Genomic DNA, 26,152 nt, shown 5'->3' with positions numbered 1-26,152 from the left:
TGGCTCATTCCAATGAAATTAACCCGGCCCTTGTTGAAGGATTCTTTTTTAACATCAACGTAATCTATCTCCATCTCTCTCATACCCCGCAAAAAAAGTATTATCATGTGCAATATATATACAAGGAAGAATAATTATTTGTATGAATCTCATCGTGTAAAACTGGATGACTTTTGAGTCTAGTCGCTCATAGTTACATCCGTGACTTTCTCAATCGACATTTTCAAAGCATCATCTGAAGCCATCAACTTTTATTATCTCTGACCTACAAAGGTGAACATATAAAAATATATTAAATAAAAAGACAAAGCAGCATGTAGCATTGTCTGTCACTTAGAAGGTGTGTCATCTCACTGCACCATTTCTTGCATCTTTTCTAAACATACCACATACTCTAAGAGATTATGGCGTATTGTACATCTGATTGAAAAAATGAGACGGCTAGATGGCGTATTGAATTAATTGACTGCCCGTGCATTGGAACGGGTCATAAACATTTCAATGGTTTAACACAAATTGTGTCTACTGTATACCAATGGTGCATCTGACTTGCAATCTTTCCTTCCACCACCTGCCATACATGCTTTTAATTCGAAGCACGTAACCATGCAGTTGTACCTAAATATTTCTGAGGGAAAAAAGGATATGTAATAGGTCCTCGTTGTTATATACATGACCATAAGGTCAAAGCAACCCCAATGTAATCTAACTTAAGCAAAATTGCATAAGAGCTCACAAGTGGACCTGAAGCTATGGTAAGTACAAAATTTAAAGGGTGTACATCTTGAACATCCTACGAGGAATAACAATATTAAGAAAAACCCAAAACAGTAATTCAGTGCTTGGAAAAAGAAATTACTATTGCCTGAGCAGCTTCAACTTCAGGAGTACCTACCAAGGTTTTTTACGACATCCTTCTTAAATGTCAGTCTTTGCATAAAACCTTCAGTAGAAAACTATCATGCAGAAATCACATTCTTTATGAGAAACACACCTCATAATAGAAAATCTGTATCATAATAGAAATTGTAGGTTTCCTTGATGGGAAACATACTAATGGTCAGATCTGCATCATCATCACAGTTTCAGCCTCTACCGCTACCCATCATTACTCATCTTGTGCAACCTCTCTTCTTTCTACTTTCACTCCCTTTTCTGGAGTTTTTCTTCAGCAGTAGTAGCAACAAAAGAAAGTCCAGCTCAATGCTGTCAGCAACCTAAAAAATGTTTCGGCTCTGATGGCATTTCCAGATGGCTTGGCAAGTTGTCATGCTCTTTTTAATCCAAGACATATATATATAAGAACCAACTTTCTAAGACAAGAATCAGGCTACTCATGTATGTGCCTTTTAGTCTCTTCCTCAAAAAATTTTCTAGATGGCGCAAATGGGGATTCTAGATAAGGAGGCATGTGAGTACACAGTTCCATATATATATGCAGTGCAGAAGCAGAGGAAACAAGATTGCTAAGCTGTGGATCTTTGCTGCTGCCTTTCATGAGGTGGCCTGCATTTCTTCTTCATCCTACTTCCTTGCTGCAATTGTCCTAAACAAAGTAATACATACATAACCACTCAGTCTAGTACAATAACAACAGCTTGGAAATCCAGAACTACTACATATATGCAAGGAAAGGGAAAATCACCCAAAGGCATATGTAATCATGTAGCAGGGTTAACTCAAAAGATACTCCTGGACGAAAACATCACATGGACTATGATTCGAGTCCTTCTCTTGAGCAGACACAACACAGGGACAGTGGGAGGACGGAGGTGGAGCAGGTTCATAACAGATTTCCAAAGTCTTGTGAATATCTTCACAAATATTAACTGGTAAAATTTAAAATTGAAGAAACCAGGATTTCAAATTTCTGAAGCAAAAAGGCGCAGGTGCCGCGACTACGTGCCGCGACAAGGAGCGACCCTTCCATGTCACAAAATAAGCATGTATAATGTACATGTCAATAGAAAATGAGGTCCTAAAAACAAAGCGGGATCTAGACATAACAGTTGTGTAATTCTATTTTTTATATGTTTGCAACATCACAATAGATACATTAAAAGTGCATCAGAATTCGTGGCAGAACAGCTGACAGATGTAGACGTCATACCTCCAAAAGAAGCACTATTTGCTGCAGAAGTCGGACGGAGGCCGGCGACGAATCCCCGACAAAAATCATAGACTGAACCATTTATAGACAATAGAGCTGGTAGGACATCTTTAAAAAACAAAAAAATGTACAAACTTGACCATTGGCTCCTGGAGAAAGAATTGGATTGCATAGTACTATTATTGAAGTAACAATGAGACCATATGCGAAAGGAGAAAAGAAAAGAAATATATATGAGCTCCTAGGAATAAATGGCAGAAGTTAAATGAGCAATGGACATGCAAAAATAAAATGTACTGGTTGCGAAGAAGATGGGTTGAACATGATGCATGTAGGTTAACAATCATTATTTCCTTCGTATCTTGAGAGCTTGGTTAAGAAAAATAAATATTCTCACCAACACAAGGGGCATCTAATCTACCTAGTTGAGTTGTTCACTTCTCTCTAGTTACTCTGGACCAAGAAAAGTTGGAAAGATAGACTGCAATAGTATGATGTTCTTGTTGGGATTCGTAGTAATTTCAAAAAAAATTCCTACGCGCACACAGGATCATGTGATGCATAGCAACGAGAGGAGAGTGTTGTCTACGTACCCAACGCAGACCGACTGCGGAAGCGATGACACGACGTAGAGGAAGTAGTCGTACATCTTCACGATCCAACCGATCAAGTACCGAAACTACGGCACCTCCGAGTTCGAGCACACGTTCAGCTCGATGACGATCCCCGGACTCCGATCCAGCAAAGTGTCGGGGAAGAGTTTCGTCAGCACGACGGCGTGGTGACGATCTTGATGAACTACAGCAGCAGGGCTTCGCCTAAACTCCGCTACAGTATTATCGAGGAATATGGTGGCAGGGGGCACCGCACACGGCTAAGGAATCGATCACGTGGATCAACTTGTGTCAACTTGTGTGTTTAGAGGTGCCCCTGCCTCCGTATATAAAGGAGGAGAGGAGGGGAGGCTGGCCGGCCAAGGGGGGAGGCGCAGGAGAGTCCTACTCCCTCTGGGAGTAGGATTCCCCCTCCAATCCTAGTCCAACTAGGATTCCTCGGAGGGGAAAAGAGGAGGAGGGGGCCGGCCACCTCTCCTAGTCCTAATAGGACTAGGGGAAGGGGGTGGCGCGCAGCCCATCTAGGGCAGCCCCTTCTCTTTTCCACTAAGGCCCACTATGGCCCAAATAGCTCCCGGGGGGTTCCGGTAACCCTCTCGGTATTCCGGTAAAATCCCAATTTCACCCGGAACACTTCCGATATCCAAATATAGGCTTCCAATATATCAATCTTTACGTCTCGACCATTTCGAGACTCCTCGTCATGTCCGTGATCACATCCGGGACTCCGAACAACCTTCGGTACATCAAAATGCATAAACTCATAATATAACTGTCATCGTAACCTTAAGCGTGCGGACCCTACGGGTTCGAGAACAATGTAGACATGACCGAGACACGTCTCCGGTCAATAACCAATAGCGGGACCTGGATGCCCATATTGGCTCCTACATATTCTACGAAGATCTTTATCGGTCAGACCGCATAACAACATACGTTGTTCCCTTTGTCATCGGTATGTTACTTGCCCGAGATTCGATCGTCGGTATCCAATACCTATTTCAATCTCGTTACCGGCAAGTCTCTTTACTCGTTCCGTAATACATCATCTCACAACTAACATATTAGTTGTAATGCTTGCAAGGCTTATGTGATGTGTATTACCGAGAGGGCCCAGAGATACCTCTCCGACAATCGGAGTGACAAATCCTAATCTCGAAATACGCCAACCCAACATCGACCATTGGAGACACCTGTAGTACTCCTTTATAATCACCCAGTTACGTTGTGACGTTTGGTAGTACCCAAAGTGTTCCTCCGGTAAACGGGAGTTGCATAATCTCATAGTCATAGGAACATGTATAAGTCATGAATAAAGCAATAGCAACATACTAAACGATCGGGTGCTAAGCTAATGGAATGGGTCATGTCAATCAGATCATTCTACTAATGATGTGACCTCGTTAATCAAATAACAACTCATTGTTCATGGTTAGGAAACATAACCATCTTTGATTAACGAGCTAGTCAAGTAGAGGCATACTAGTGACACTCTGTTTGTCTATGTATTCACACATGTATTATGTTTCCGGTAAATACAATTCTAGCATGAATAATAAACATTTATCATGATTATAAGGAAATAAATAATAACTTTATTATTGCCTCTAGGGCATATTTCCTTCAGTCTCCCACTTGCACTAGAGTCAATAATCTAGATTACACTGTAATGAATCTAACACCCATGGAGCTTTGGTGCTGATCATGTTTTGTTCGTGGAAGAGGCTTAGTCAACGGGTCTGCAACATTCAGATCCGTATGTATCTTGCAAATCTCTATGTCTCCCACCTGGACTAGATCCCGGATGGAGTTGAAGCGTCTCTTGATGTGTTTGGTCCTTTTGTGAAATCTGGATTCCTTTGCCAAGGCAATTGCACCAGTATTGTCACAAAAGATTTTCATTGGACCCGATGCACTAGGTATGACACCTAGATCGGATATGAACTCCTTCATCCAGACTCCTTCATTTGCTGCTTCCGAAGCAGCTATGTATTCCGCTTCACATGTAGATCCCGCTACGACGCTTTGTTTAGAACTGCACCAACTGACAGCTCCACCGTTTAATGTAAACACGTATCCGGTTTGCGATTTAGAATCGTCCGGATCAGTGTCAAAGCTTGCATCAACGTAACCTTTTACGATGAGCTCTTTGTCACTTCCATATACGAGAAACATATCCTTAGTCCTTTTCAGGTATTTCAGGATGTTCTTGACCGCTGTCCAGTGATCCATTCCTGGATTACTTTGGTACCTCCCTGCTGAACTTATAGCAAGGCACACATCAGGTCTGGTACACAGCATTGCATACATGATAGAGCCTATGGCTGATGCATAGGGAACATCTTTCATATTCTCTCTATCTTCTGCAGTGGTCGGGCATTGAGTCTTACTCAATTTCACACCTTGTAGCACAGGCAAGAACCCTTTCTTCGCTTGATCCATTTTGAACTTCTTCAAAATTTTGTCAAGGTATGTGCTTTGTGAAAGTCTAATTAAGCGTCTTGATCTATCTCTATAGATCTTAATGCCTAATATGTAAGCAGCTTCACCGAGGTCTTTCATTGAAAAACTTTTATTCAAGTATCCCTTTATGCTATCCAGAAATTCTATATCATTTCCAATCAGTAATATGTCATCCACGTATAATATCAGAAATGTTACAGAGCTCCCACTCACTTTCTTGTAAATACAGGCTTCTCCGAAAGTCTGTATAAAACCAAATGCTTTGATCACACTATCAAAACGTTTATTCCAACTCCGAGAGGCTTGCACCAGTCCATAAATGGATCGCTGGAGCTTGCACACTTTGTTAGCTCCCTTTGGATCGACAAAACCTTCTGGTTGCATCATATACAACTCTTCTTCCAGAAATCCATTCAGGAATGCAGTTTTGACATCCATTTGCCAAATTTCATAATCATAAAATGCGGCAATTGCTAACATGATTCGGACGGACTTAAGCATCGCTACGGGTGAGAAGGTCTCATCGTAGTCAATTCCTTGAACTTGCCGAAAACCTTTTGCGACAAGTCGAGCTTTGTAGTCAGTAACATTACCATCAGCGTCAGTCTTCTTCTTAAAAATCCATTTATTCTCAATTGCTTGCCGATCATCGGGCAAGTCAACCAAAGTCCATACTTTGTTCTCATACATGGATCCCATCTCAGATTTCATGGCTTCAAGCCACTTTACGGAATCTGGGCTCACCATCGCTTGTTCATAGTTCGTAGGTTCATCATGATCTAGTAGCATGACCTCCAGAACAGGATTACCGTACCACTCTGGTGCGGATCTTACTCTGGTTGATCTACGCGGTTCAGTAGTATCTTGATCTGAAGTTTCATGATCATTATCATTGGCTTCCTCACTAACTGGTGTAGGTGTCACTGAAACAGTTTTCTGTGATGAACTACTTTCCAGTAAGGGAGCAGGTACAGTTACCTCGTCAAGTTCTACTTTCCTCCCACTCACTTCTTTCGAGAGAAACTCCTTCTCTAGAAATGATCCATTCTTAGTAACGAATGTTTTGCCTTCGGATCTGTGATAGAAGGTGTACCCAACAGTTTCCTTTGGGTATCCTATGAAGACACATTTCTCCGATTTGGGTTCGAGCTTATCAGGTTGAAGCTTTTTCACATAAGCATCGCAGCCCCAAACTTTAAGAAATGACAACTTTGGTTTCTTGCCAAACCACAGTTCATAAGGCGTCGTCTCAACGGATTTTGATGGTGCCCTATTTAACGTGAATGCGGCCGTCTCTAAAGCATATCCCCAAAATGATAGCGGTAAATCAGTAAGAGACATCATAGATCGCACCATATCTAGTAAAGTACGATTACGACGTTCGGACACACCATTACGCTGTGGTGTTCCGGGTGGCGTGAGTTGCGAAACTATTCCACAGTTTTTCAAATGTACACCAAACTCGTAACTCAAATATTCTCCTCCACGATCAGATCGTAGAAACTTTATTTTCTTGTTACGATGATTTTCAACTTCACTCTGAAATTCTTTGAACTTTTCAAATGTTTCAGACTTATGTTTCATTAAGTAAATATACCCATATCTGCTTAAATCATCTGTGAAGGTGAGAAAATAACGATATCCGCCACGAGCCTCAATATTCATCGGGCCACATACATCGGTATGTATGATTTCCAACAAATTCTGTTGCTCTCTCCATAGTACCGGAGAACGGTGTTTTAGTCATCTTGCCCATGAGGCACGGTTCGCAAGTACCAAGTGATTCATAATCAAGTGGTTCCAAAAGTCCATCGGTATGGAGTTTCTTCATGCGCTTTATACCGATATGACCTAAACGACAGTGCCACAAATAAGTTGCACTTTCATTATCAACTCTGCATCTTTTGGCTTCAACATTATGAATATGTGTATTACAACTATCGAGATTCAATAAAAATAGACCACTCTTCAAGGGTGCATGACCATAAAAGATATTACTCATATAAATAGAACAACCATTATTCTCTGATTTAAATGAATAACCGTCTCGCATTAAACAAGATCCAGATATAATGTTCATGCTCAACGCTGGCACCAAATAACAATTACTTAGGTCTAATATTAATCCCGAAGGTAGATGTAGAGGTAGCGTGCCGACTGCGATCACATCGACTTTGGAACCGTTTCCCACGCGCATCGTCACCTCGTCCTTTGCCAGTGCCCGCTTATTCTGTAGTCCCTGTTTCGAGTTGCAAATATTAGCAACAGAACCAGTATCAAATACCCAGGTGCTACTGCGAGCTCTAGTAAGGTACACATCAATAACATGTATATCACATATACCTTTGTTCACCTTGCCATCCTTCTTATCCGCCAAATACTTGGGGCAGTTCCGCTTCCAGTGACCAGTCTGCTTGCTGTAGAAGCACTCAGTTTCAGGCTTAGGTCCAGACTTAGGTTTCTTCTCTTGAGCAGCAACTTGCTTGTCGTTCTTCTTGAAGTTCCCCTTTTTCTTCCCTTTGCCCTTTTTCTTGAAACTAGTGGTCTTGTTAACCTACCTCCGCAGCTTTCAGCATTGCGAAGAGCTCGGGAATAGTCTTGTTCATCCCTTGCATATTATAGTTCATTACGAAGCTCTTGTAGCTTGGTGGCAGTGATTGGAGAATTCTGTCGATGACGCAATCATCCGGAAGATTAACTCCCAATTGAATCAAGTGATTATTATACCCAGACATTTTGAGTATATGCTCACTGACAGAACTGTTCTCCTCCATCTTGCAGCTATAGAACTTATTGGAGACTTCATATCTCTCAATCCGGGCATTTGCTTGAAATATTAACTTCAACTCCTGGAACATCTCATATGCTCCATGACGTTCAAAACGTCGTTGAAGTCCCGATTCTAAGCCGTAAAGCATGGCACACTGAACTATCGAGTAGTCATCAGCTTTGCTCTGCCAGACGTTCATAACATCTGGCGTTGCTCCAGCAGCAGGCCTGGCACCCAGCGGTGCTTCCAGGACGTAATTCTTCTATGCAGCAATGAGGATAATCCTCAAGTTACGGACCCAGTCCGTGTAATTGCTACCATCGTCTTTCAACTTTGCTTTCTCAAGGAACGCATTAAAATTCAACGGAACAACAGCACGAGCCATCTATCTACAATCAACATAAACAAGCAAGATACTATCAGGTACTAAGTTCATGATAAATTTAAGTTCAATTAATCATATTACTTAAGAACTCCCACTTAGATAGACATCCCTGTAATCCTCTAAGTGATTACGTGATCCAAATCAACTAAACCATAACCGATCATCACGTGAGATGGAGTAGTTTTCAATGGTGAACATCGTTATGTTGATCATATCTACTATATGATTCACGCTCGACCTTTCGGTCTCCGTGTTCCGAGGCCATATCTGCATATGCTAGGCTCGTCAAGTTTAACCTGAGTATTCTGCGTGTGCAAAAACTGGCTTGCACCCGTTGTAGATGGACGTAGAGCTTATCACACCCGATCATCACGTGGTGTCTGGGCACGACGAACTTTGGCAACGGTGCATACTCAGGGAGAACACTTCTTGATAATTTAATGAGAGATCATCTTATAATGCTACCGTCAATCAAAGCAAGATAAGATGCATAAAAAGATAAACATCACATGCAATCAATATAAGTGATATGATATGGCCATCATCATCTCGTGCTTGTGATCTCCATCTCCGAAGCACCGTCATGATCACCATCGTCACCGGCGCGACACCTTGATCTCCATCGTAGCATCGTTGTTGTCTCGCCAATCTTATGCTTTCACGACTATCACTACCGTTTAGTAATAAAGTTAAGCATTACATCGCGATTGCATTGCATACAATAAAGCGACAACCATATGGCTCTTGCCAGTTGCCGATAACTTGGTTACAAAACATGATCATCTCATACAATAAAATTCAGCATCATGCCTTGACCATATCACATCACAACATGCCCTGCAAAAACAAGTTAGACGTCCTCTACTTTGTTGTTGCATTTTTTACGTGGCTGCTACGGGCTTAAGTAAGAACCAATCTCACCTACGCATCAAAACCACAACGATAGTTTGTCAAATAGACTCCGTTTTAACCTTCGCAAGGACCGGGCGTAGCCATACTTGGTTCAACTAAAGTTGGAGAGACAGTCGCCCGCAAGCCATCTCTGTGCAAAGCACGTCGAGGGAACCGGTCTCGCGTAAGCGTACGCGTAAGGTTGGTCTGGGTCGTCTCGTCCAACAATACCGCCGAACCAAAATATGACATGCTGGTAGGCAGTATGACTTGTATCGTCCACAATTCACTTGTGTTCTACTCGTGCATATAACATCAACATCAATAACCTGGCTCGGATGCCACTGTTGGGATTCGTAGTAATTTCAAAAAAATTTCCTACGCGCACACAGGATCATGTGATGCATAGCAACGAGAGGAGAGTGTTGTCTACGTACCCAACGCAGACCGACTGCGGAAGCGATGACACGACGTAGAGGAAGTAGTCGTACATCTTCACGATCCAACCGATCAAGTACCGAAACTACGGCACCTCCGAGTTCGAGCACACGTTCAGCTCGATGACGATCCCCGGACTCCGATCCAGCAAAGTGTCGGGGAAGAGTTTCGTCAGCACGACGGCGTGGTGACGATCTTGATGAACTACAGCAGCAGGGCTTCGCCTAAACTCCGCTACAGTATTATCGAGGAATATGGTGGCAGGGGGCACCGCACACGGCTAAGGAATCGATCACGTGGATCAACTTGTGTCAACTTGTGTGTTTAGAGGTGCCCCTGCCTCCGTATATAAAGGAGGAGAGGAGGGGAGGCTGGCCGGCCAAGGGGGGGAGGCGCAGGAGAGTCCTACTCCCTCTGGGAGTAGGATTCCCCCTCCAATCCTAGTCCAACTAGGATTCCTCGGAGGGGAAAAGAGGAGGAGGGGGCCGGCCACCTCTCCTAGTCCTAATAGGACTAGGGGAAGAGGGTGGCGCGCAGCCCATCTAGGGCAGCCCCTTCTCTTTTCCACTAAGGCCCACTATGGCCCAAATAGCTCCCGGGGGGTTCCGGTAACCCTCTCGGTATTCCGGTAAAATCCCGATTTCACCCGGAACACTTCCGATATCCAAATATAGGCTTCCAATATATCAATCTTTACGTCTCGACCATTTCGAGACTCCTCGTCATGTCCGTGATCACATCCGGGACTCCGAACAACCTTCGGTACATCAAAATGCATAAACTCATAATATAACTGTCATCGTAACCTTAAGCGTGCGGACCCTACGGGTTCGAGAACAATGTAGACATGACCGAGACACGTCTCCGGTCAATAACCAATAGCGGGACCTGGATGCCCATATTGGCTCCTACATATTCTACGAAGATCTTTATCGGTCAGACCGCATAACAACATACGTTGTTCCCTTTGTCATCGGTATGTTTACTTGCCCGAGATTCGATCGTCGGTATCCAATACCTAGTTCAATCTCGTTACCGGCAAGTCTCTTTACTCGTTCCGTAGTACATCATCTCACAACTAACATATTAGTTGTAATGCTTGCAAGGCTTATGTGATGTGTATTACCGAGAGGGCCCAGAGATACCTCTCCGACAATCTGAGTGACAAATCCTAATCTCGAAATACGCCAACCCAACATCGACCATTGGAGACACCTGTAGTACTCCTTTATAATCACCCAGTTACGTTGTGACGTTTGGTAGTACCCAAAGTGTTCCTCCGGTAAACGGGAGTTGCATAATCTCATAGTCATAGGAACATGTATAAGTCATGAAGAAAGCAATAGCAACATACTAAACGATCGGGTGCTAAGCTAATGGAATGGGTCATGTCAATCAGATCATTCTACTAATGATGTGACCTCGTTAATCAAATAACAACTCATTGTTCATGGTTAGGAAACATAACCATCTTTGATTAACGAGCTAGTCAAGTAGAGGCATACTAGTGACACTCTGTTTGTCTATGTATTCACACATGTATTATGTTTCCGGTAAATACAATTCTAGCATGAATAATAAACATTTATCATGATTATAAGGAAATAAATAATAACTTTATTATTGCCTCTAGGGCATATTTCCTTCAGTTCTGAGCAGTTTGAACCTGAAGCTAAACCTAAACCATGGCCGGAAGATTAACAGGGTGTTTAGTATTAGGACAAGCTTATCCTTGCAATGTTTCACATGAAAGGGGGCTGGGACCCTCCTTGGTCCCGCCGATGCTCCGCCGGTGCATGTAATGCAAAATCTTTCATAGAAAACTTAATTAATACCAGATGTGCATATTTTGCTATATCAACCGTTTACAACCGCTCACATGATTCTCTATCTCAACCATTTACAATCCCTCAAATCATTCTCCATATTTATGTTAAAGCTCATTTCTACCTCTTACGTCCGGTCGTGTTTTGACATCAAATGGGCAACCAACGGGCTCCTCAAAATTCCAACCATCTGGATAGTCTGGATTCCACAAAATCCAGTACATATGTGGGGGAGAAATGTGGCTAAAGTAGATGGGCTTTTTTTTGCTGATAATCATGAGTACAATATTACTGCTAACTACTTTAGATAATAAATTAGGGGTATTTTTAGTAATTCTTGCATAAATACTTGAATAACCCAAATATATATGAGCTTATAATGGACATTATACCTACCTAACCAAAACTAAAATACAATGAATAGCTTCTGAAGCATTACCTAAGGCATATGATCAGAGGTCATACCTGCATGACCTCATCGTCGCAGTAGATCACATCCGGGGAAACACTGTGTTTGGCGAGCAGCAAGGGCATAGAGTGTCCATGTCACTCCCGCCATCATTGACTACCTCACTGTGCACAAGTATAGTCACATCATGAGTTAATATAAGAAGTAGAACAACCTTTAGTTTCTCATTCTTCAACTCCTGAAGTGACATAAAGAAACCCAACATGCCAAAAAAAATTCATCTGAAAAGAAAACACAAACAAGATATAGTATACACATTCTAGTGTATACTACAATACATGGACAAACACATGCATCACAATCATGTAAACACAATTTTTCTGTTCTGATCTTATTCTATCTATACTTTAACATTTGAGAACTAAAATTGAAGATACTACACCAATATGTACATGTATCGTTGTGATATCCATGTGGTTAAACATTTGAAACTTCCACAATCAATAGACGTGCTAATATACCTGGATTGTTCACATTAGTGTAATCTGAATATCTATCAATAAAAGTTACTCCCTTCGTCCCATAATATAAAACAATTTTGCAAGCTACACAGCGAGTATTATCTTATATATTGTTATTTTCTTCAGTTTTGTTAATAATGCAACCAATCTTACATCACGCAAAGAAATATGAAGGACTAATAGATTAGAAAATGAGGATAATGCTAGTATGCTCTACGTTATCAAGAATTTTTGCCTCTTCAGCTTACATGAGCTTGAGGGCCCTGGTGTCATTGATCTCTTTTGCATATTCTTCCTGAAATAGCACAACAATACGGCAGACACAAAAAACTGAGCATTGTAAGTGCCTCTTATTCCTTCCATCAAGATATATAAGGATTGTTCGACTGCTTGTGCACTGATGTACATATTTATCAGCATTACAACAGTTTTCGAACTGCTGGATGCATATGACAACTACAATCTACTATGCCTTACCATAAAACGGAACACTATGAACGACACTTAGCAAGAACTATACCTAACCGAAGTGCTACTACACACTATACATCATAGTTGAACAGGCTTTCAGACTTTTTGTACTCAAGAGCATCCATTCTACTGGGTGAACATACTGCAGATGAAGAAAAGTAGTTTTTTTCAAGAGTTCATGGGAAGTTAATTGCATTACATTAGAATTAACCTAAAAACTGATATCTACTTTGCCATGATTTAGCTTCGAAATATGCAAGATCTTTCAATACAACATACATGTATAGACCTAGATCTTCTAATGTACCAGTGTGGAATAGATCAATCACGACATGTTTGTTAAAAGGCCTACACAGGGCAATAGCCAACCATCGCGACATGTTCTTGTACAATCACAAAGTTGCAGGCATCTAAAAAATCACCAGAGTATGTATGAGGCGAAACTGCACAAAAATAACATTAAAAATAATAATTCATTTGGTTCGATACTTACAACTGCTACATCACAAGCATCTCTTGGTGTGCCAGCTGAAAAAATCCATCTGCCATCACGCGTACAACAACGGTCAAAAGCCAAGCCAAATATTCTATTTCAAAATAGAGGCAAGCAAATAAATTTGTGCAAAAAAAGACCAATAGAGCCAAAGGCAAACCAAGAGAGGGACAAATAAATAGGATAGTACAGTCTATCTTCTATCAACAATACAGATAGAATATTTACAAATCAACAATAATCAGTTATATGGACATGCAGAACGAACAGTTAGCATTATGTTATGTACCGCTTAAGAACCGTGAAATAATTAATTTGGCTTGCCGCTTAGCACGGTTTCAGATAGAACGGACCCTAAAATCACTGCTTGTGAAGATTTATGCACAAGTATGAGGTAAGTAAGGGTAGTATTGCCCCTAAAAAACGGATAGTAATGATCTGCAAAAACCTGATTCAGACAGCAAAGCAACCCAAAAATCAACTAAGTAGTTATCAGTTATCACACTGTTATGGCTACAGAGCAGCAAGCGTCCGAAGGACAAGGAAAAGGCATTCACTCTTGTCTAGCCAGTGATAGGACTCAATTCGCTAACAAGGTATATTAACAATATTTCCTCAAACATCAGTGTAGTTACCTCAATCTTCCTTACCTCTGCTTTTGGGTATTCTTAGGGGTTAATACCTATTCAACTTCTGTGGGTAAATCTTGTCACCGACGGCCCACCTGCAACTACTTTTGAGGATTTTTTCCATTATGCGGGCAGAAGAAAAATATATACATGGCCATTCCGCCGGTAGAGCTGAGGCGCGGTGGCTACACACAAACATTGCTACGGATCTCAGTGCAGGATACTTAGCGGTGATTTAATAGATGATGCAGCATAGAACAAACATCTAGAAGGTTTAACTAAGATAACTGGCAATCTAACAAGAGTATTTTTTGCAGTTCATTCAGAACTCTACTTAGAACTATTGATATTAAGGTCTCCAGGACAAACTATAATTCATGTCAGCTATCTATCAAGAACAATATATCTGTGAAATGAGAAGCACCTATATAGAACAACTATTTTTTTCATTGAGGCTATCACAGTACAAAAACTATGGGAAGAAATAGGAGCTTGCAGCTGACCAGAAAGCAGCAGCTTCACCAGGGAGCTTTAGTTGTGCACACGTGGGAAATCTGAAAATATGGACTGTTAGCAAACAACCTGAACAGAATAGCTTGTCTGAGCTTCACATTTATGGAAGTACAGATGACATAATAAATAACTTTGCTACTAACTCTCCACAGGATAAGATATTCATGAACCAGCTGCCCAAGTCAAGACTGGATAAACAAGAAAGCATCCATAATCTAGAAAAATCAGATCAGATTAGATCGTACTGATAATCACATCCGGGGAAAACAAGAATGCTTTTTCTTCTGAAGAAGAACCACCTCTCCTTTTTATGCAAGATAAAAAAAACCATCACAAATGTGCGAGTTCCATATTAATTAATCAAGGCTCAAGATAATTAATTAAGGACCAGATGAACAATGAATAAAATCAAATGAAGGCACGTGGATGGTACTTACGTAGATGCACATGCATGATCCGATGTGGGAACGATCTAGCTGCTGGAGATGGGGGAAGATGATGGACAGGAAAACGTATTGGAGAGACGCGGGGACGACTCCTACAACCCCTTCTCCATCTCTCAGCCGCCTACAGGGCACGGCGCGCTGCGCTGCAGCGGGGCGGGGCGCGGATGATCGACCGAAGCAGTGGCGGGATCACAGTGCTGCGGGGGAAGATGAACATGGCTTGGCCTGCTAAGGGAGCACAGCGGCCGACCGTCATGCGGGACGGGACAGAGGTTGGGGAAGGGATGACTATGGAGGGTGGAGGTGGTGGGTGGCGCGATGCAGGGCACGACAGACACAGCCTTGCGCTGCTCCTCGTTGCCTGCAATGTGACCACGCCCTACCTTGGCGTTCCGCGATGGCGGCGGCGGCGGCGGTCTCGTAGATTGGCAGAGGAGCAAGACGTGGGTGGCGAGGCTAGGAACCCTGGGGTTCCGCGATGGAAGCGGCGGCGGCGGTCTCGTGGGAGTTGGACCGAGGAAGGAGTTGGATCGAGCCGCCGGCGGCGGCGGCGGTCTCGTAGGAGTTGAACCGATGGGGCTGTGACCTAGATCGATAGGAGTGCTTTTTTGCGGAGTGTTTTTTCCGGCTACGTGCGTGGGTGGATGGGGAAGTGGAGGGGACGAAAAAACCGTCGAAAATAAACCGACGAAAAAAAACCGGACGAAAGTGGTGGGACGAAAATAAATCCGGAACGCGACCTACCAACTGAGACATTAGGAGTAGAGATAATGGGGTGAGATGAGCTACAGGTGGCGACCCTGGTCAAACGTGAGTGAAAAATTGACAACGTACGTGGTGCGTATGCCGTGCCACTGGAAGAACTTTCAACGACGAGACGAGACGTGAAAGTCTTAGATGGGCCATGAGCATAGAAGCCCATCCATGCGAACAGTTCGGGGACACACACCGACACGGGCTCTTGGGCCATCGCCAGCGACATGATCCATTGCTAGCTTGTGCGATTTGCCCAAACAGAAAGATTAAGTTATTATATTAATTACGTAGAGTTAATTGAGCACATGAAAAAGGGGATGTAGCTCAATTGGTAGAGCGCTAATCAATGCGGAATAGAGGCACGGGGTTTGATTCCTCGCATCTCCAAAAATTTTCTATTTTATCGAACGTGCTATCTTTTTTTACTGCATGCGTCATGGAGTATTCATGTGTGATCATAATTCATAAGTACAGTTTTTGCCGGCCCCGCTCGATGTATTGACGAGGTATTAACAGTTTTTGTTTTCAAGGAAGGGATTTCACCCCTGTTTTTTCATATAAAGAAACCAGACTAGATGTTTACAGGGTACTAACTTTACAAGAGATGCACATTTTATAATGTTCCATCCTACTCCTTCATGTGGTGCGAGAGCTCTTTCTCGCTTGCAGAGTTAACCCAGTGATCAGTGATCAAGCCAACATACTGCACCCAGCTGAGCTGCTCCAAAAATGACATTCAAACACTTTTGATTTGGACTGGAGGTACGTGCAAGAATATTATATTTATACGACTCCACTCATTGGGCCGCCGCCAAGAGTAATTAGTGACATTTCTTCTTCTTCTTCTTCCAGATATAGCTTGTTTTCCTGCCATGTGTCTGACCAGCTGTGAAAAGTAACTAACCGAACGCGGAAGATCGCAGGTACACGTGTGTAGGTGTCATCATCGCAAGCAGTTTTATACTAGTCGTACCGTCACTTATGGTCAGTAGTTTCATCGATCACTCATTACTCCACGTAGTAAGAAGAACAAAACATAGATCGGTCTGCAGACTATCAGCGACTTGACTTTGCTTGTACCATCGAACGAATTGCTTAATTTCTGTTAGCCTATGCATGCATGCTGGTTTCTGCTGGAGCACTCGCTGATGCGTGCTGGCTCGATTCGGTGAAGATCGATCAATGTCTCAAGCCAAATAGTCGGAAAAATCTAGTACTCCCTCCGTTCCATAATATAAAAGTATTTTTTTACATTAGTACCATTGATCGATCGATCGAGTGTTTTCTGCCGGAGCACTCGCTGATGCATGTGTTGTTTTTTTTCTTTTCTTCACGCGCGCGCGCACACACACGAGCAAAGCAACCCACCGTTTTTCTGAGGGAAACGTTTACTGCCGGCGGACCGGCCAACTCTTTGCGCAGGTCGAACGGTCGCTCGTCACGTCGCGCCCACATGTGTGGAGCCACATCCCCGTACGTGGGGCCCTTGCACCGACGTGTCGATCTTATCCAGCCAGGGGTGATCTCCTTTTCTCCCAATTCCTCTTCGCACACCATCCCTCTCCTCCGCCGCTCACCAACGCCATGGCTGCCATGCAGGGCCGGGCCCACAGTGGTGCAAAACGGGCGGCCCACACAGGGCTCAAAATTCTGAGGGGCCCCATATTTTTTATACAGGTATTGTAATAGTTACGCTACTGGGCTGAGCGAGTCAGCGAGAGCAACCAGGCCATCGAGCGCTACTGGATGACTCCTCCTCCATCGCTAAGGGTTCACGCAATGAGGCCACTATCCTCAAAAAAAAAAAAAAAAACGCAATGATGCCACTGCTATATTATCTTAAGAAAAACTAGATCGGTACAGGGAATGGGATCCTGACTCTACAGGAAAACAACGTCTAGTCCACCTGAAAAAAAAAACAACGTCTCGTCCGCTTGTCGCCTAGAGCCCTCGACGCCTCGAGCCCTTGACGTCGACGCCTCATCCCTCGGTGGCTCTGGATCGGTCCCCAGTCCTTTGATCGATTGGAGTTCAGATTCAGGCCAACTGAGCGACAGGCCGCTGCCGTGGTGCTGTCGTTGCCTTCTTCGAACTCGATAACATCATCTCGTCGAAATGATAGATGACAGACTCTAGCCTTCAGGTGCATAGCGAGTCCTTCTTGTCGATTAACTTTGGTTCCTACTTTTAATTCCTAATTTTCTAATTAATTATTGACAGTTGATCGTTACTACATTAGAGATTGGTTCTTACCTCCTCGGTTAAAAATCACAGGACTGAATATTATATGAGTTAGATGGTTCGTCTAATTGCCAAACATTGACGCATGATCTTCAATTGATATATGTTACATATAAATTCAATTTTATTTTATTCATCTTCTTTATCTTGTTTTTCAATAATACATATTTGAATCATCAAACCATCAGTCTGGTGCCTATAACCGCAAGAGAAAAGCACAAGAAGAAAATTTAATTAATAAATCTTATAATTGCTCGTTAGTTCATTTTTTTTGTGAAATAGGGCCCCATTTTTTAGTTTTGCACAGGGCTCCGGATTTTGCCGCCCGGCCCTGCTGCCCATCCTCCTCCACTCACAAACGCCATGGCTACCACTCTCCTCCTCCGCTCACCAACGCCATGGTTGCCCATCTCCTCCTCCTCCCTTGCGACCGACAGCAGCATGCCCGTCATTTGCTGCCGCAGTTTCCCCCTGCTTGGGATCCCTGTGTGCTGGCGCAGACGACGACATGATGTTCAAACCTGCGGTGGCGGATGCAATAACCGCTGGTCACCGGAGCTGCAACGACCTCGACCGGCGACACGGTGGTTGCACCACCGGTGCTGATGAAGATGCGCGGACACCGCGATGCTACATCAGGCACCAGCAGATGCGGGAACGACGTCCCCCATTTGTTGGACCCGGCCATGGAGGGTGCTGGATGGGCGGTGGTGGCGGTTTGCTACAGGCGACCATGGTTGATGCTAGAATCGGCCATGACAATGTTGGAACCGGCATTTGTCGATGTTACAACCGGCGTCTACGACGGGATGCTGGAACCGGCGATGGCAGATGCTACAACCATGGTCGCGGAAGCTACAACCGGCGCCGCGCGATGCTACATCCGTGACGCCGCGGTGCTACATCCACACCGTGATTTTGCTGGAACCATGAGTCATTTTTCTTTTTGCTTCAACCAGCCATTGTTTTTGCTGGAACCATCAGGCATTTTGCTGGAACATGCGATTTCCATGGATGCGAGTACGGAAACACTTTTTTGTTGGGATCGGCAAGCAATTTTTGATACAATCGATGAGCAGTTTTGCTTCAACCTGCATATTCTTTTGCTGGAATCTGTGTTTTCCAGAGATGCAAAGCATTTTTTGATGCAACCGGCGAGAAATTTTGCTTCAAACAACATCTAGTTTTGCTGGAACCAGCAATTCTAGAGCTGCGACATCTGAAGCTGAGCCATGACGGGTCACCACTGCAACTGCGATGGCCACAGCGGCGAGACGTGCTGCAAGGTCGCCGGGGTTGCTGGAACGATGGTCCTGAGGAAGGGGGCGGAGAGGAGGTTTGATGCAACCCGATAGCGCGGGCGGCAAGCTGGCGAGTAGTGGCGACCCGGCAAGCGACAGGGGTTCGGCGAGCGGTCGTGTTCCGGTGAGCTTCGAAGGCCGGTCATCTCGTACGCGTCCCGGGCGACCCGGGCGCCCAACCCTAGCCGCCGCCAAACCCAGCCCCCACCTCCTTCCTCTCCTCCCGCCGCCGCCGGCAGGTGCCACCAGGCAAAGACCGCGCGGTGCCGGCGGCGGCGGGATCTCGTTTGACCTCGCCTGGAACAGGGGCCGCGGGGGGCTGCTTCTTCGGGCACGGCGGCGGCGGAGCTTGGCGGCCGGCGCGTCCGGTGGTGCGCGCTGGTGGTCAGATCCGCGGCGGCTGATCTGAGGCAGCGACCTCGCTGGGGCGGACGACGCTCCTCCGGCGGCGGGGAGTGCTCGTCGGTGTGGTAGGCTGGATCCCCTCGGATGCGCGGACAGCGAGGTCCCGGTGGGTGCTGGTCATGGCGCGGGGAGGCCCCGGGCTCCCCTCGTCAGATCGGAGGCGATCTGGTCCGCTCGTGTTGCACGACCTCCGGTCGGCCTGGATCTCCGGCGTGCACGCGCCTGCTGATGTTGTGTCTGGTTCGGAGGTGGCGGCAGGGTACTTGGCCGGGGGAAACCCTTGGCCGCCGGTGGCGGTCACGGTGTCGATGGCGTCCCGGATGCCATTCCCTCCTTGGTGGCGGCGCCGAGGCTAAACCTCCCCTGCCACCCCCCTTCCCCTACGCCCGGGTGAAAACCCTAGCCCCGGTGGCTAAGCAGCGGCGGCGCCACAGCGTCGTCACCTTCTTGAAGGCGCCGACTTGGGCATGGGGATGTTGGGTGTGCATGGCGAGCTTGTCTGGTTCCTGGTGGCGGCCCGTCTGATCTACTGCGTCGCAGCTCCGGGCATGTCTCGTGACTGCGGTGCTTATCTTCTGGTCGTGTCTCCGATGGCGACCTCGTCCTTCCTCACCTTGTATTTGCCGTGGTGGAGCGGTACTTCATCTCACTCATTGATGGCGGCGGAGATCGGCGGCATGGCGCTGTGGAGGCTCGGCGTCCGATGCGCGGAGATGGACTCGCGCAGGAGGAGGTAGCTGTCTGGCGTCATGGTGACGTCGATGGCAGATGTGGCCTTCACAAAAGTAGAAGACTCAATATAATTTGAAAACGGACTTGTGGAAGATGGCGGCGACGACACAAGAGTGCTTCTGACCGGATTGTGCCCCAGACCCGGTATGTGGTTCGGCTGGGGCTTCCGGCTATTGATATTAGGTTTAGATGAGTGGTTTGGGTACTGGCCCAGTTAGCATCCCTTCATCATATGGATAAGAGTAGCGACATATGTTGCCAAGATGGTGGATTCAGGTATATTGTTTGTAATACTTTGTGAGGTCATCGAGAATAATTAATAAAGTGGCCGTATGCATCTCACAGATGCAGAGGCCAGGAGTCATCCTCCTTTTCTAAAAAAAATCTCGTACGCGTCCCCAGGGCGCTCGCGTGATTTAGATGCAAAAGCCAGAGAGGAGCGCGATTTTTGAGGACGAAGCATGCCCTGATCTGTCGTTTTTTAGGGGACCCTGATATGACGGCTAGAATACAGTGCGTCGGACGCGCTCTCCAAGACGAACAAGGCGGCTCGTTTCTTCCGGGTTGGTTGTAGAAAGAAAGAACAACGTCCTTTTTGTTTTGAGATAAAAGAATAACGTCCTTGATGGGCCGACGGACTGGGCTGCCGCAGACGTGATGCTATGGACTCTTGGGCCATCCGTAACGGGCTCAGACATAATCAGTTTTAACCCCGGTAATTAGAACTAACTTACCCAATTAAACCTATATGTTCATATTAAAGGGGATGTAGCTCAATTGGTAGAGTGCTAATCAATGCGGAATAGAGGCACGGGGTTCGATTCCTCGCATCTCCAATCCAAATATTTTGTTTCCGTCATCGTGGTATTCTTTTTCGGCCCTGCGCGATTGAATGTTACTTCCATGTTTTTTAATTGGGCTTGAAGGTTGAGTCAAATCCATATATATAAGAACAGCCTGTTATTGGGCTGGAGGCCCCCCCTCCTCCTCCGTTTTTCTGAGCCCAGCAATAAACATGCTGACGGCCAGCACAGTTTGAAGTGCCTAAGTGATCGGGCGGCCATTGACGTGTGAGTTTGGCCATCGATGCTTGGCCAATGCGTTCCTGTATTTGAGGAAGTTCGGTGGTTACTGCTGCTCGAGAAGTGTTATTTTCTATTTTGATGTTTGTCCTGATGGCCGAACTTGAACGTGTGAACTACTCCTTCCGTAAACTAATATAAGAGCGTTTAGATCACTAAACGCTCTTATATTAGTTTATAGAGGGAGTACTATGTTAGTATGAATGAACTAGGGCAAGATCCCTGATTTTCGAAGTAAAAAGAACATTCGCCAATGTATGACTAGTTTCTTCTCTGAACCTATATAAGGGCAGATCAAACGGAGTTTACCTGCAAAGTCAGCATGTCTCCAACTTTCTCTCAACATTTGTAAGCCGCCGTCGGACCCTACCTGCAAATGGATGCCTCACAGCAACAAATTTCATTCCTGACGTAGCTCTGTCTCGTGCCAACACAACTTTTTCCCTGACACGGCATGTTGTTGTGCCTGTCACAAAAAATGTCACCGCCGGCCGTCCGGTTCTCATCGCCCGTGCACCAGATGTTCCCCGTCGCCGAGCTCCACCTCGCCGCCGCTGCCACGGGCTTCCCCGAACAGCAACTCGATCTCCTCGAGCGTCTTGCCGCTGGTCTCGGGCACGAACCAGAGCACGAACGCCACGGACAGCGCCGAGACGGCCGCGAACGCCGTGAACGCGCCGGCCACGGACGCGGCGCGGCAGATGGACAGGAACGACATGGCCACAGCGCCGCTGGTCAGCCGGTTCACCGCGAGGCCGAGGCCCACCGCCTGCGCGCGCAGCCTCAGCGGGTAGATCTCCAGCTCAGCACCATGTTGATGGGCCCGATGCCCACCGAGAAGAAGGCCACGAAGCCGCACACCGTCACGATGGCCAGCGCGATCGCCACGCCGCCGGGCAGCGCGCCGCGTGCGAGAAGGGAGAGAGATGCGGCGAGCACGGCCAGGCAGGCGGTGATGCCGACCGTGCTGATGAGGAGCAGGGGCTTCCGGCCGACGCGGTCGACCAGGAGTATGGCGATCACGATGAAGATCGTCTTGGAGAGCCCCACCGCGACGGTGGCGGCCAGGAGGTGGCCCTCACTGGCGATGCCGGCGTCACGGAATATGGTCGGGCTGTAGTAGACGAGCGCGTCGATGCCGGTGGCCTGCTGGAAGAACTGGACACCCAGCCCGGCGAGCAGCATCCGGCGGACGACTGGCGACGGCCTCGCGATCTCCCTCCACACCGCCTTGTCGTTGGTTGTCACGCGCGCCGACTCCTCGATCTCGGCGAGCCTCTCCTGCGTTTCTTCGTCGGTCTCGGTTACCTTAACAAGCACGGCCCGCGCATCGCCGGTGCGCCCCTGCAAGACGAGCCACCGCGGCGACTCCGGGATCACCGTGAGCACGTAGGCGACGGAGATGGACGGGAGGATGCCGGCGGCGAGCATGACGCGCCAGTTGACGTGGTCAGGGAGGCCCGCGAAGGCGAGATTGGAGACGTAGCCGAGGAGGATGCCGAAGCTTATGAAGATCTCAGGGAGGGAGGCGAGCGAGCCCCGAAGCGCCGCTGGCGAGATCTCCGATATGTACACCGGCGCGACCATGAGGCCGAACCCGATGCCGATGCCAGCCAGCAGCCTCCCGGCCATGAGCGCGGCGAAGGACGGCGCGAGCGCCATCACGGTCGCGCCGGCCTGGAAGATGGCGGCCGCGAGCCCGATGGTCCGCTTCCGGCCGATGGCGTCGGACGTCCTGCCGGCAGCCAGGCTGCCGAGGAGCTAGATGAAGCTGAGGCAGCCGACGAGCACCTCCTGCTGTAGCTCGTCGATGTGGAGGTTCTTCTGGATGAAGATGATGCAGCCGCTCATCACACCGACGTCTGCAGAGAGAGACACGGCGATAGAACGAAAGCTATAACAAATCTGCATCAGGAAACACCATTGAGGAGCTGGAGCTCTGCTCCGCTGCTCACCGTACCGTAGCCGAGGAGGACGTGGTTGAGGGAGGCGAAGACGGAGCAGAAGAAGACGTGTCTCCTCGCGCCGCCGCGAACACGGACCCCGCCGCCGACGCCCTCCTCCTTCTCCACCACCGGCTCCGGCGGGAGCACGTCGTCCATGCGCACGTACCTGCTCTTCCTCCCGAAGAACTCGGCCATGCCGCCGCTGTTGGCCGCCGTGCCGGCGCCAGGAAGCCCCATGGATGGATGCTCTTCCAAGATTCATCGTGGACTGTGAGTGGCAAAATCGCCGGCCATGGATCTGAGGAGGGACACCAAGAGGAGGAGAAACCGAGGAATTTCATAATCAACCCGTGCTACTTGTTTAACTGCAAGTTGGAAAAGGAGGCGTTTTTAACCTTTTATAATGGTTCTGTTGCGGTGCTTTTTTTTCCGACAAAACTTCAAGTCGTTTATCGTCGCAGTACGACGAACATTAAAAATAATAAAAATTTATCCAGATCCATAGACCATTTAGCGAGGTGTGTCTCCGTCATTGTCTCTCCCTTATTGGAGCCGAACAGAACTTGTTATAGTAGACAGTCACGCCATCATCAATCTGCTCACAGGACTCGATGACACCAGGAAACAGGGATCTTCACAAATTTTGGGACGTACTTGTTGTGTCATTTAGAATAGGGCACTACTCTGCGCCGATGCGCCGGCGCAACGATTCAGCCGGTCGACCAATGACTATACGATTCCTATGCGATGCATTGACTGCTAGCCATCGGATGTCCTTCCTTGCTTCGTCTGTCTTCTTCATCCTCTTCCTGAAAATACCACACAGTCGCACATCGAAGCGAGAGGAGGCTGCAGCGCCGTCGACCCCGCCGTAATCTCCCGCAAGGCGACTGAGTCCGAAGCACCGCTGCACACCCCGAGCTCACCGCTGCTCGCCGCCCTCACACAACCTACTCGTGCTCGAAAAAAATCGATCCATGGAGCTTGTAGAACGAATCCTCGCCGGTTCCAGCATGAAAAAGCCTCATCCATAGCATCGCAGCAGTCGCGGCATCGTGGTCCTCGTCCCCGGGCAGCCATTCGTCGCCGCAGCAATGCTTTTGGAGTCGCCGGAGGTCGCAGCTCGCCATGAATGGACGTAGCAAAAAATATGGCCGGTCGTAGCAAAAATCTATGATGCTTGCAGCAAAATCGTCGTCGTCGCCGTGAATGATCGCAGCTCCGCCGTGAATGGGCGTAGCAAAATAATTTGTCGGACGTAGCAAAAATCCATGATGGTTGCAACAAAATCTCGTCGCCGCCGTCACGGGGTTGCAACTCAGCCGTGGATGAATGTAGCAAAAAACCTTGCTGATTGTAGCAAAATCTGATGGCGGTGGCAGCAGAAATCGTGGTCTTCATTTGGTTCCAGCAAAAAATATATCAGTTGTAGCATCCCTCGTCGCCAAATGTAGCATCTCGCGGCGGTTGCAGCATTCAATAAAAAAAGGTGAAGCTCTGTAAGGGACATCCATGGTGACTGTTTCATCGATGTCTCCGGTGCTTAGGCTACCACAAAGATGACTCAAAAAACTTGAAGCTTTTTTAAACTGTAGTTGAAGCTTTCGGGTGAACGATTGTAGCTTTTTCACTTGGACAGTGTGTGGTTGGAGCTTTTGAATCAAACGGTGGAAGCTTTCGAATCAAATGGTGGAAGCTTTCGGGTGAAGCCGGGAACCAGTGACCACATATGTTGGAACCAGTGACCACTAAAGTGAGTGTCACTAATGTCATGATACAAAAACCTGATAATTCAGTTAATTTGCACTAGTAGAAAAGGGGGAATTGGTCCAGGCCGGGTCAGCCCATTAGTCCCGGTTCAGTCCAGAACCGGGACCAATGGTGGCATTGGACCCGGTTCGCGAGCCCCGGGGGCTGGCCGGGCCACGTGGGCCATTGGTCCCAGTTCGTCTGGACCTTTTGGTCCCGGTTGGTGGGACGAACCGGGACTAATGGGCCTCGCTCCTGGCCCACCACCACTGGTCCCGGTTGGTGCCACGAACCGGGACCAAAGGCTGCCCTTTAGTCCTGGTTCATGCCACCAACCGGGACCAATGAGGTGCCTATATATACCCCCTCGCGTAAGAGCAGAGCACACTGCTCTGTTTTTTCTGGCCGCCGAGGGGGAGAGGGCTTGGTGGTGCTCTAACTCACCTCCTATGCACACAAGGTGTTTGATGGAATGCCCGAGCCACACTACTTAAGCTTTTTCCTCTCCAAGCTCGACCTCCAAGCTCCATTTTCCTCACTATTTGTCTAGGTTTAGCGGTCCGTCACGCCCCGTCCCCGTCTTCACCGCCGTCGATCACCCGCGCCGATCTCATCGCCGGCACCACCGTGGTGAGCCTCTTGTTCTTATCTTCTTTCTGAAAGGAAAAATATTCTTACTTGTATGTTTAGATAGATGCTTGTATTATTTTCTTACTTTTATTATTGCATCTTATATAGTGCGATGGTTTTGGTATCCGCCCCCGTCGGCCCTCGTCCTGTCTATGATTCAGATGTTGTATATATTATCTTTTCATAACTATTGGTTCATTTATTGTTTATGAAAATTATGCCAACCAACGTGACATAGATTTTATTTATCTAGGAGGTTGTTGAACCGGAAATTCCAACCGACCCTATTGTCGAGAGGTTAAATTTAGTTGAAAAAGAAAACAATTTCTTG

The 26,152-nt window shown here is 46.8% G+C and overlaps 1 pseudogene; it reads right to left on the bottom strand.

Moving 5' to 3' along the window:
• Positions 1 to 21,875: 21,875 nt before the first annotated feature.
• Positions 21,876 to 23,715, bottom strand: LOC119368861 (annotated as a pseudogene).
• Between the last annotated feature and the right edge of the window lie 2,437 nt (positions 23,716 to 26,152).

Source organism: Triticum dicoccoides, chromosome 2B, assembly GCF_002162155.2.
Source record: "Triticum dicoccoides isolate Atlit2015 ecotype Zavitan chromosome 2B, WEW_v2.0, whole genome shotgun sequence".
Classification (NCBI taxonomy): Eukaryota; Viridiplantae; Streptophyta; class Magnoliopsida; order Poales; family Poaceae; genus Triticum; species Triticum dicoccoides.
Note: the sequence above shows the minus strand (reverse complement) of the source record. Positions and strands in the feature narration are given on the sequence as shown.